Source organism: Camelus bactrianus, chromosome 27, assembly GCF_048773025.1.
Source record: "Camelus bactrianus isolate YW-2024 breed Bactrian camel chromosome 27, ASM4877302v1, whole genome shotgun sequence".
Lineage (NCBI taxonomy): Eukaryota > Metazoa > Chordata > Mammalia > Artiodactyla > Camelidae > Camelus > Camelus bactrianus.
In genome coordinates, this window is record NC_133565.1 from 28,735,184 (window position 1) to 28,747,468 (window position 12,285).

Consider the following 12,285-nt stretch of genomic DNA (forward strand, 5'->3'; position numbering starts at 1 on the left):
ACTGGCCCACTTTGGTGAGGTACCATCAAAGTCATGCAAGCCTGACAGCCTTCCACAGTGTCCACTTGAAAAGCAGGAAATCTGCCCACCCGGCCACACCAGATACGGGGTGGGGGCGGGGGGAGGGGGCTGGCTGTAGCCCCTCTGTCCGCCATCTCTCTCCTTTCTTTTCCTTTGCTTGATTAGACGCAGACGGCACATAGGAGCGGTTCACTACTGACCCAGACGTCTAGCCAGGGATGGAGATGCCCACAGCCCCCCACTCACACACACACATTACTGAATGTCCACATCTCTGTCAGTGATTCTTAGTGCACTTCTCACTTTGCCTGGAGGAGCAGAGTGAAAAGCCTCAGCTTTCAGCCAGGACTCTGCAGGGTCCCATCTCTTCCTGAGCCTGGTCTCACCTGCACTGAGGGATGTGGTGGACGGATGGTACCCAGCCCAGTTCTTCTGTCTCTCGGCAGCTCCTGCACAGCCCCTTTGTGTTCAAGCACCGCCCACCCCCAACCTCCAATTTCCATCATAGACATTAGTTTCAACGTAGTAATGTAGGAATACAGATGGACTAATGACACATCGACCACGCATGACATGGGGAAACTCGGGACTGTCCGCTAAGTCGGGGCTGAGACGAACTCATCCATGTAGATCTTGGAGCACTTGAACAACCTGTAAAATGTACTAAGTAGGAAGGCAATGACATTTATAACCAGTATCACATTTTAAATTGATAGAAACTTATGTGAGCAGAATTGTTTCATCCTTTTTTCTCTGAAACTGCCCAACTACACGAGGACTCCCCCCCTCAATACACCAAGAGGAATTCGTAGATCACAACTTGAGAAGCATAACGGAGGAGGCTCTTGGCTTTAAAAAGCCAACGACGTTGACGCCTCCTACCAAATAAATGAGAGCTGTATGCACTGAATGTCTGTGTCCCTCCCCCGATGCGTATGTTGAACCTCTAACCCCCAATACGATGGCCTTTGGAGAGGTGGTTTTTCAATTGGTGCGGCTGCTCCATTGTTTGCTAAGGAAATTAGTGTAGGTGTGAACCAGAGACCTCGCCAGTCATCCCAGCAGAATCCAGGGGTAGGGATGGGATTACACGAGCAGACACACCACCAGCTGGGATGAAAGGACACAGAGAAAGCAGGGCGGGATGGAGGTAGACCGCGAACAGGCACCGTTCTTCAACACGTGGAGGAGACTGACCATGGAGGCAGTTCGGAGGTCATTAGGGCCACCACCTCCATTTCAGCAGGCCAGCCGGCCTCTGCCCAAAGCCCTGGCAGTGGGCTCTGCTGGAGCCCTGGGGATGAGACCTTCACAAGCAGGGCTTTGAAGATTTATTTCTCCCTTTTGGAACAGGAATGTCTATCCGACACCGGACATCCCCTTTGTGTTTTAGAAACATATAACTTACCTGGTTTCACAGGTTCAGAGCTGGAGAGAGGTTTTGTCTCAAGATGAATCAGACCTCGATTCTCACACCTTTCTGATTTAAATGGTATTTAGAAGAGACCGTGGACTTGACTTGAGAGTTGATGCTGGCGTTAAGACTTTTGAGGCTGCTAGGAAAAAATGAATGTATTTTGAAGGAAGAAGGCTATGAATTTGGTGCGGAGAGCGGGGAGAACAGGTGCACAGTTTTATCAACTGAATGTGTTTCCCCCAAATTCGTGTTGAAGCCCTAATTCCCCACATGATGGTATTTGGAAGTGGGAAGGAGGTAATTAGGTTTAGCTGAAGTCCTGAGGGTAGAGCCTTTGTGATAAGATTAGCACTTTTATAAGAAGAGGAAGAGACCAGAGCACACTGTCTCTCTGCCACGTGCCACGTGAGATACAGCGAGAAGATGGCTGTCTACCAGCCAGGACAGGAACCTTCAGTTGACACCGAATCTGCTGGCGCCTTGATCTCGGACCTCCCAGCCTCTAGAACTGTAAGAAAGAAACACCTGTTGTGTAAGCCGTCCAGTCTATGGTGTTTTGTTACAGCAGCCGAGCAGGCTTTTATAGTAGCATATATGAGGGGGAGGGGGAGGGCACATGTGTCTTTTCCTGGGCATAAATGTCAGGGTAGTTGAGAATTGGTGAGGGGGGTTAGCCTGGTGCAGTTCATCTCACATTTCAGTGTAGTTCAGAATCATCCCTTCTGGCCATGTGCATGGACTTCACCCTATAGAGTATGATTCAGTAGGTAGTGGGACCCAAGATCTTGAATCTTAAACAAACATCCCAAATGATTCTGATGCAAATGATTCACGGAACTGACCTTGAGAAATACTACCTTAGATCACGTTTAAGACCTCTCTGAATCCTAAAACTCTGATTCCATAAACTCCATACGACCTTCCTGTCCCTGGAAGGACTTTGTCTGATACAAGATGATAGTGCATCGGAAACTTCCCACCAGGTTTTTCCGCACTTGATGAGACATTGAACTCATCAGTCTTTTAAACCTTTTCCCATTTTTAAAACGTGTTCGTTCATCATGCACAGCTTGAGAGCTTTCTTCACCTTCGCCCACTGGTGTGACAAGCTGACACACGGACACTGCTGTCCTCCTCGGGTACAATCTGTCACTCCACAGTCCTGGAACAGGGGACAAGAGAGTAAGGACCAGGACAGGGGTTGAGATTCAGGATGACAGTGAAGGCAGGGAAGTCTGTCTCAGACATACTCAGCACCAAGTGCAAGGAAGCATGGCAGGTGATGATCTGACTACTCATGTATGAAGACGGTCCTGCAAGAGACCCTGGACTTGAGTCCATGGAGTTCTGGGGGCTTCCACAAAACACATGATGAGCGAGGATGTCCCTGTGCTTTTAACAGGGAGGCTAGACTGAACAGGAGCCGCTCACATCAGTGCTGGGAAACGGCCGATAAGGAATTTCATGTCACAAGTAATCAAGGGAGCCCTGCGACAAGAATTACCCAAGAAAAACCAAGAGACTTAAGAAATACAGTTCTGTGAAGGGTTTACTGCTCACTTTATGAGAAGCCTGAAATGTATCTAAGATGCACTGTCTTCTAGAAAACATCCAGCATGAGCAGAAACAAGGATATCCAACACTTTCCCACAATATGTCCTCAGAATCTTCCCCTTAAAAATATGTCTTGGAGTCAACGTGCTTCTTAGACAATGCACACTAGGGCTAAATAAAAATAATAATAAAATAAAGAATATTCTGGAGAATTATAAACAATACTCTGAAATTACGTTACATTGTTAGCTCTCTCTTTTAAATCAAATTATTTTTTCCAGGTAATTTGAAAAGTCAAATATCACTACAAGGTTTATAATTTCTTAAAGGGCTGCAGTCTTTGAGGCTTCCTTTTCTAACCTCTAAGATAGCTAACACAAAGTCCAAGAGAGATGAAAATTCTCCTTCCACAAGCATGGAAGTGAGCTTGGAGGGTGCTGAGCTGGTCTGAATTCGTTCAAGTGCTCTTTCCTAAACTCATCACTGAAACAGGGGGATGCTTATAGTGAGGGACTTAATGCCAGTCAGGACCCACTCCTGGAACTGGACAAAGGTCCCTCTGAATCATACCTCATGGCTGCTATCCGGCAGTGGCAGCAGTGGAATAAACACTGGGCAGACCAGTAACAGAGTCCACTATACTGCTGGTAACACTTTTCCCAAGCTCCCATCACTTTCTCCCTGTAGTAGACTGACTCCTAGTCCCCAAAGATACCCAGGTTCTAATCACGGGAACCTGTCGATAGCAAATCCCTGGACCTCACACGGCAAAAGAGACTTTGTAGATGTGATTATGTCAAGGATCTTGAGATGGGGAGATGATTCCAGATTATTCAGGTGAGCCCAGCAAAACCACAAGCGTCCTTGTAAGAGTGAGGTGGAGGGGGATTAGACAGAAGAATAAGGCCAGGTAAGGACTGAAGCTAGATGCTACCCTGCTGATCTGAACATGATGGAAGGGGACATACGCCAAGGAAGGAAGGAATGCAGCTCTAGAAGCTGGAAGAGATTAGGGAAAAAATTCTCCCCCAGATCCTTTGGAGGAAGTGTGGCCATGCCAACACCTTGATCTAGATTCAAACTGACTTTGAACTTCTGACTTCCAGAACTGTAAGAGAGTAAATGTGTTCTTTTAAGCCACCAAGAGGGTGGTAATTTGTTACAGCAGTCACAGGAAACTAATATACTCCCTAGTTCCCTAACTTTTTTTTTAAACCAAAACACACTCAAATCTCTGCTCTATTTCCGCTTCCCATCCTACGGTCTTCATCATGTAGATTGCCCGAGCCCTTCCCGAAATCCTTCTCCCTTCTCCTCTACGTTCTAGAACGTCCTTCTGTATGTAATTTTTGATTCTGCAGTGCACGCACACACACAAACAAATCTAGGAACTAGTTAAACAGAGAGCCTTTAACAGCTAGAAGAAGCTGAGTGTAGGCAGAGGGAAAGTTGGCTTTGCCAGTGAGGAATCTCTTTGTAGATGGAGGGGAGACACAGGCATGGAGCGAGACTATGGACAACTAAGCCTTCATGGTTACATCCTGCACAGGGACCTATATTCAATGGCTGGTAGTAAACTGTCATGAAAAAGAATATACTTGTATATGCATAACTGAATCACTATGCTGTACACCAGAAACCAACACAACATTGAAACTCAACTATAGTTCAATTTTTTAAAATGTTTTTAAAAAGTCATATCCTGCCAAAAATAGCCAACCAAGTAAAATTACATTAAAAAAACCAAATAATAAAAGGAAATACAAAGTGAAACATAATTGGCTGATGAACTTATAAGAGATTATATGTTTAGTTTGCTGACTAACCATCAAACAAATGCAAATTTAAACCACATCATGATTGCATTTTTTCACTTAACTGCCTAAGATTAAAGTAGTTGCCTAGTGTTTGAGAGATAAATTTTCATCTCATAAAACGCTCACTGAGAGATTAATGGGTCTAGCCTTTTTTGAGAATAATGTGCTTCAATAGCGAATCTCTTTAAAATATGCATTCTGTTGAATCAGCTGTCCCACCTTCAGGAATTTATCCTTAGGAAAAGATCATGAACACGCGGAACCTTTAGCTAGAGCTATAGGAATGTCCTCAGGAGGAGTTTTATAACAGCAAGAAAATTAAATGGTAGAAATAATATATGGGTGAAATCATCTTTGCTCCATCTGCATAATATATTATTTACGTCCTTTTTGCCAAATGACAAGAAGGCATCATTGACCTCACCATCCTTTTCATAGGCCTGTTTTATATTAGTCTTAATATCTTAGTTCTCCAACTTTTATCTTCTAGCCAACAGTCTAGCCACAATTTAATAAAATTTGAAGTTTGCCCCTATTGGGGAGTGATGGAAATGTTAACTTATCTTGATCATGGTGGCGGTTTCACTGGTATATATACATGTATCAAAATTCATCAAATTTGTAATATGTGTAGTTTACTGTGCAGGAATCATAACACAATAAAGGTGTTAAAATATTTTTAAAGAATAGGATAGAACTAGGATGCAGTAAACAGTAAAAAAAAAAAAAAAAAAAAAAATCAAAACTTTTAACTGTATCTCCTAAGGAAGATTAGAACTGACTGGTTCAGCCCTTTCCCCGGGGCACCGGCCACGTCTTAACACTTCCTTGAGACTTTTTCTTTTCTTCCATCACCAGCTCTAATGATTTGCTTTCTTTCCAAGACCATATATCACAAAGAGTAGGATTTATCACCTCATGAGATCTACTCTTCTCACAGCTAAGAGTAAACTAGGAGACAGCCGTCCTGAAACACAGATGTGGGGACCCCGTGGGCCTCGCCTTTTGGGTGTAAGTGACATTGGTTGCCTACATCAGTCATGCACAGGAGAGAGCTGCAACGTGCCCTTCTTTCTCTCGTGGAAAATTTCATGGGCTAAATACCACCTTTTCTGGTCTTGTGACTGCAACTCTTGCTTGGTTTAGCTGAACTCTGCCTTGTCACACACCTGCCCACCTTTCCTCTCAGCCCTGCTCATCGCGGCACTTTGGGTCTGTCTCTCCTGAACGGAAGAGAGCCGTGTTCTGCTTTTGATCCAATAAAGTAATTTTCTCCTTATAGATCAGGTAAACCCATTAGCAGTTATTCATGTGACATATTTTGTCTTGGTTCTGTCATATTATTTTGTGTAAAAGTTTCTGCTTTATAATTTTAAAAGCTTTTCAAAAGCCAGGTGGCGGGCGTGTGTGTGTGTTCAGTTTTTTGATGCAGGTATATCCCTCTATCTGAAAGTTCACTTCAGCCACTTGCCTTTTACCAGAGACCTGCATTAGTACCTGTTTTTGCTAATGGAAAGAAATCTGAAGAGGATTTTGAATTCTATTAAAAAAAAAATTTCCGTGCTAATGTAGATCGGAACGGGAGGGACACTCTTCGCTTTAAGTCATTTCAGCTTCAGAACGGTTTCATAGGAACGCTCTGCGTGGTGATTTCAGATAGCCGGGGGAACCGTATTTCTGAAGGTTTGTCTGTGCGCTCTGGTGATGATCTATATGACATTATTAAATGCCATCATTTCTTGATTTCTTTAGATACAGTGGGGACCAACAGTGACAAATTAGCAAATTTCCTTTTCTTTTCCCCACTCCCTTTCCTACAACCCTATTTTAATTTATAGTATTATGTCCCTCCCTGTTGCTTTTTGAACTATTAAATAATATGATTACTTGATTTAAATTAAGCTTTGGGGGGGTAGGGTATAGCTCAGTGGTTGAGTGCATGCCTAGAATGCGCAAGGTCCTGAGTTCAATCCCCATTACCTCCATTAAAATAATTAATTAATTAATTAATAAAAACCTAATTACCTCCCCACCAAAAAATTTAAAGTAATTAATTAAGCTTTATTCCACTTTAGCACCTAGGACCTTGTCATACCCTTGATCCCGTCCACCTCTGGACCCTTCTCCCCTGCCCTCCTACCTCTGTTCTCTTTTAACCTTCCCCTGCCCTCCCAACCCATGTCACAGGACACCAGGGGATTCTTTCTAAGTTCATGTGATTTCAACGCTTCAGCTGACCCTCAGGGTAAAATCTAAGTTCCTGATAGTAATGTACATTGTAAGATTTTGTTCCTTTTTTAAATTCCACTCCCTCTGACCCCTACATGTAATGATCAACCACTCTCTTCTCTGCCCTGTTAACCCCCACGCCTCCTTGAGGTGTCAGTGCAGATGCCTGCTGTTCTGGAACACCCACCCGAGTCCCCGGCTCTCCCAGGTGTTCCCACAGCACATCCACCTACATGAGCACCAGATACCCTGTACTTCCCTGTCGGCTGGTCTGCCCCGCTGGACTGTGAACTCACCGGGAGCAGGCACTGTGTGGAGCACCAGCCTGTCCTCGCTTCCCGGCACATTAGCAGGCCCTCTCTTGAGTGAAAGAATGAAGCGATGTCTTCGCACAGTCCATGGTGCAAGTTGGAGTCCACTTCCAAACGGCTGGATGAAACCTGCCTGCCGGGTTTCAGCTGACAAGGGGTGTTTGTTTCCCATGGAAGGTGCTGACTCTTGGATGGTTTGATGTTCATAGTACTAAGCCGGCGTGCAGAGCTGAATTTAGCCACAAGATGGAGACTTCATCTCAGTCCTGGAAAGCCTTGCAGCTCCTAGAATTTCTGTACTTAAAATTTCAGGATGAAATGACTGCATTAATTTCTAGTCCAGCCTCTGGCCCCGTCTATAAAATGGAGGGGTCACAGAGAGGTCACAGAATCTGTTTTCAGCGGACAGGAAGGAGAGATTCTCCTGCTGATCTTGAAGAAATAAACAGCTGTGATGTGAACTGCTGATGAAGAGGACCCCAGAGCAGGGGACCAGGTAGGGCCAGACTCGTTCAGGAGTTTAGACTGGATTTGGAATAATTCAAATTGAGCAGTTTCTCATGGGATGAAGGTGATGGCACCATTCAGTCTCTTTAACAAGGTAACTCAACACATCCTGGACATCCCTGTGGATGGGGCGGAATAATAGGCCGAGTTGTAGGGCCAGCGTGCAGGAAAAAGGTGGAAAACATTGCACTTTTTTTCTGGCCTTAAAGGTAATGTCTTTAGGATGGGAGCCCCTAAAAGCTGTCGTCATCGTCTTCAGGTATCCCTCCCACCCATCTACACCCAGTGAGAAGGACAAGGTGTAGCATCAGTCGATTATCACAGGGAAAGACCTTTCCCAATCAGGGGCTGCAAACATGAAGAGAGGGATTCTAGCGTCAGTATTTTGACATAGGTCTCTCTAAGCCCAAGGAGGCAGGAGTTGTCTCCTTATGTGGCCTTACCACTACCAGGCCTCAGCTCCTGGAAAGTAAAATGAGTCTGTGTGCATCCTACACACATGTTGGGATCACCTAATTTCATCCCTGGTGCACTGGAGTCTCTTTTACCTTTCTGAACCCCCTACCCCCTAACAAAGCCAGACAATGAGACATCAGTCCGTCACTGCAGAACCAGAAGACAAAGGATGCAGATACTTGACTGTTAAATTCAAAAGCTCAGTGGTACCAAGATGGGCAACTTATCTAAGTAAATGATAGAAGGGGCTGAGGGAGAGCCAGAGAAGGAAGGGCCAAGGTAGACAAGAAAGAATAAGGTCCAATGATCTCCAGCAGCCGAGGGAGCAGGCATCATGAGTCACCGTGACCTTAGAGCAGAGTTGTCTTTCTTTCCGTCATCAAGGGAAGATCAGAACTGGAGAGCAGCCACCACTGCTCTCAGTTCTCCAAGGAGAAGAGCATCTGTCTGTGTGGTGGGAATTTGTTCTAGCCTCCATCCAGCCCATGCCATGTGGATATCCCTCGTTCTGTGGTACAGAACACATTTCAGCTGTGCTGCACCCACAGGATGGCATCCTGGAATCCTGCAGCACGGTGGGGTCAAAGGATGTTATCCTCCTGGCACATTATGCAGAATATTGCCAACCAGGAAGCATTACCCCAGCTCTGGTGTCCAGAGTTTTTATTGAGGTTTTATTATGTAGGCACAATTGATTGAATCATTGACCATGCAGTTGAAATCAACCTCCAGGCTCCCTCCATTCTCTAGAGATTGGGCTGATATCACCTGCCTCGAAGCCTCAAACCATTTAATCACACAGTTGGTTTTTCTGGCAGGACTGGTTCCCTTCTTGAGTTATTCCCTGAGCATAAACTATCAAATGTTAGCCTCAAAGGCCCATGAATAATGAAGACACTTCTACGATGCAAGGAATTCCAAAGGTTTAGAGTCTTCCACCTTAATAACAAAGACACTTCTATTATGCAAGAAATTCCTAAAGTTTAGAGCTATGGGGACAACGGTCAGAGACACTCTTTATTATACACCAGTTAAAATATAAGGATGGTAACAAGAATTGGTTGTGGGAGGTGTCAGTGTTCAATGTCAGATTGTAGTTGCAAGGAGAGTGATAGTTGTAAAGTCAGAGTGTGTGAGCGTTCCAGGGCCCAGGAGGTGGAGTTAGGGAACAGGGGACTAATGCGTAACGAACAGTCTCAAAGTGTGAAAGAACAATGGCATGAATCGCGCCTTCAAGTAGAAGGGATTGGACTCTTGGGCTCTTTCAAAAGCTGCCGTCTTCCAGTGTTCCTGTGTGGCCTTCTGGCAGTCATATCTCTAGTGGCCTCCTTTTTCCTTAGAGTACCTCAGTCTTCAAGTACTGACCCCGCTACCCAAATACACATTAAAACACTTCTTTGTGTCTACCCAGCCTCGATGGGGAGACTTCCTTTTTTCACTCCTATTGCATCAAGGCTGAAGACATTGGGAAAGAATCCTTTCTCCACCTGCATTTCGTCATGGACTAGGTCAAAGTCATGGCTTTTATTCTCATATTATCAAACAAAACCCATAAGGACAAAGGAGATAGTTCACTTACTCTTCATTTCAACTCCTCCCTTGAGAGGAGTTCATGTCTACAAACTATAAATTTAAAGACTAGCTTAGAGATCCCATTCTGAAGGACAGGCACTCTGATCCAGACCATCTAATCATGTGGTTTCTCACATAGAGAACTGTCTGCCTGGCCCGTCCGACCAGCCCTCCCGATATGCCTGGACATGACTCCCCCATATGAAGGGACCTAGCCCCAGGCTGGGGACAGGGGCTCCTATGAGTCAGAGATGAGGGAGCTCCTTATGCAAGGCTGGCTGTGGCCTAAAGAGTCAGTGGATTCTTCATGGGGAGCTCAGAATTCTAATGCAAATTTACAGAAGCTCTTCCAAAAGGAGCTTTGTTTGTGTTGACTTGTTCTGTTTATTTGAAATGACGGTGATCCCTGTTCTCCAGGAGCTAATGACATCATTGGAACAAACAGTGCTGCGATTGATAGCCTGCTTCTCTCTGTTCCGAGTAACAGGCACCGAGGGCGGCCTTGGGAAGACACTTGGCCAGACTTCCATCTATTTATCTGCATCAGGGCTGGCGGACACTGTAATTGCATTTGCTTCATTTCCTATACAATTTATAGGAAGATCATCGAGCAACAGGAAAGAACAGAAGTCAGAATATATGAGAATGACACTGAAAGGTTTAGGCTGGGCCGTTGGGATTAGAAAGACCAGAAAGGTCTGCTTCAAAGACTTACAAAAAGGTATGAAACAAGGCTGTCATTCTCTCCGTGACTGTCATTCCTTGAGCCAGTATTCTTCAAATTTTATTTCAAAACAGTGAGACCATTGATCATATCAGTAGAGACTATGTAATTACACTGTCGTGGCATAGTAGGTATTATCCATTAAGTCTCTGATCTGTAGGAGTCATCATGAAAGAGGTCATATTCAACACCACCAAAACTGGCATCTGGCTCATACCTGAGACTGATGTGGTTCCAGTGATGCTGCAGGGAAGCTCTTCTCCATGCAGTGACTCAGGGACCCAGCTTACTTTCATCTTGTGGCTCCGCCATCTCAGCCCATCACCTCCACGGTCACTGCCAAGGGGGATAAGCCATGTAGATGGGTTATACCAGCTCTTAAATGGCTTGATCTATATTTAACGCATTTTACTTTGGTTCCCATGTCCTTAGAACCAGGCATAAGACCTGGGCTAATCACAAAGGTGTTGGGAAATACAGTGTTCCCAAGTGTCTGTGAAGGACAGAAAAAACAGATATGAATGAGTCCTGATGGTTCCTTCCTTCCTGCCTCGTAAGTGTCCTTATTATCAAGCCTCTGACAGAGGTGCACTGTTGCAGTGCGTAGATGCAACGAGTGCACAGGAGGTGCTTAGTGAACGCTAGCTTTTGTCCTTGTCTATTCTTCCATGTCATCAGAGTAAGTGTGTAGTTCGCACAAAAGAAATAGCATAAAAATAAAAGGAGAAGATGGCATTCGGACAGGCAGCTGAGAGCTTTGTTTTCAGTACCTGACACTACCATATTTTAAAATAATCTTTCATTTTATAGTAGTTCTCTATTTAAAGAAAAATGGTAAAGATAATACAGAGAGTTCCCGTATACTCCACGCCCAGCCTCCCCTGTGTAATGTCTTACATTAGCACGGTACATTTGTTACAATTAATCACCCAGGCAGGGCTTAGACAGTATCATTTATCAAAGTCCACACTGTATTAAGGTTTCCTTAGCTATCACCGCCTGGCCTTTTCTGGTTCGGGGGTCCCATCCAGGATTACATTAAGTCATCATTTCTTTTTCGACTCCTCTTGGCTGCCATCACCTAAGCCTTCGGTTCCAGTTCCTCTGATCCATACCCGGTGTCTAAATGTCCACACCCACGTGACCCCTGCTACGTATCTTGTAACTCCCTCCTTTGTGCCCAGTGGCTGAGGCTGAAAGATAAGTGGATAACAGAGTATCAAGGCTGCGGTTTGGAGCCTGTGTCATTGGAGGACAATTGGGGACGGCTCCTACCTGTCCCCAAAGACCATCGTAGCTTTTCCTCTTGGGTAGCCTACAAATCACCTCCACTGTCCTTTCAGAATGATAAGTCATCTTTCAAGGCTTACACTAAGCCTCTTCTCTTCTACCCTTCTGTAGCTCCAAGCATCTACCAAGCTGAAGGGTTCAGAACATGTCACCCCAAAATATGGCACTTTGGCATATTGATTATTTTGAGTTAAAGGTGCTTAAGAAACAGCCAGTGCAAGAAGGACACTCCCACCTTCCTTGTCCCCCTGAAAATGGGAGGTGAATCTCGCAGGTGAAAGGTGCCCTCCCTTATCACCAGAGCGATAGAAGGTATCCTTATCACCAGAGACAGGGAACTTAGAGCCAAGAAATCGGTAAACAAACCTTGTTACTTCTTCACCATTT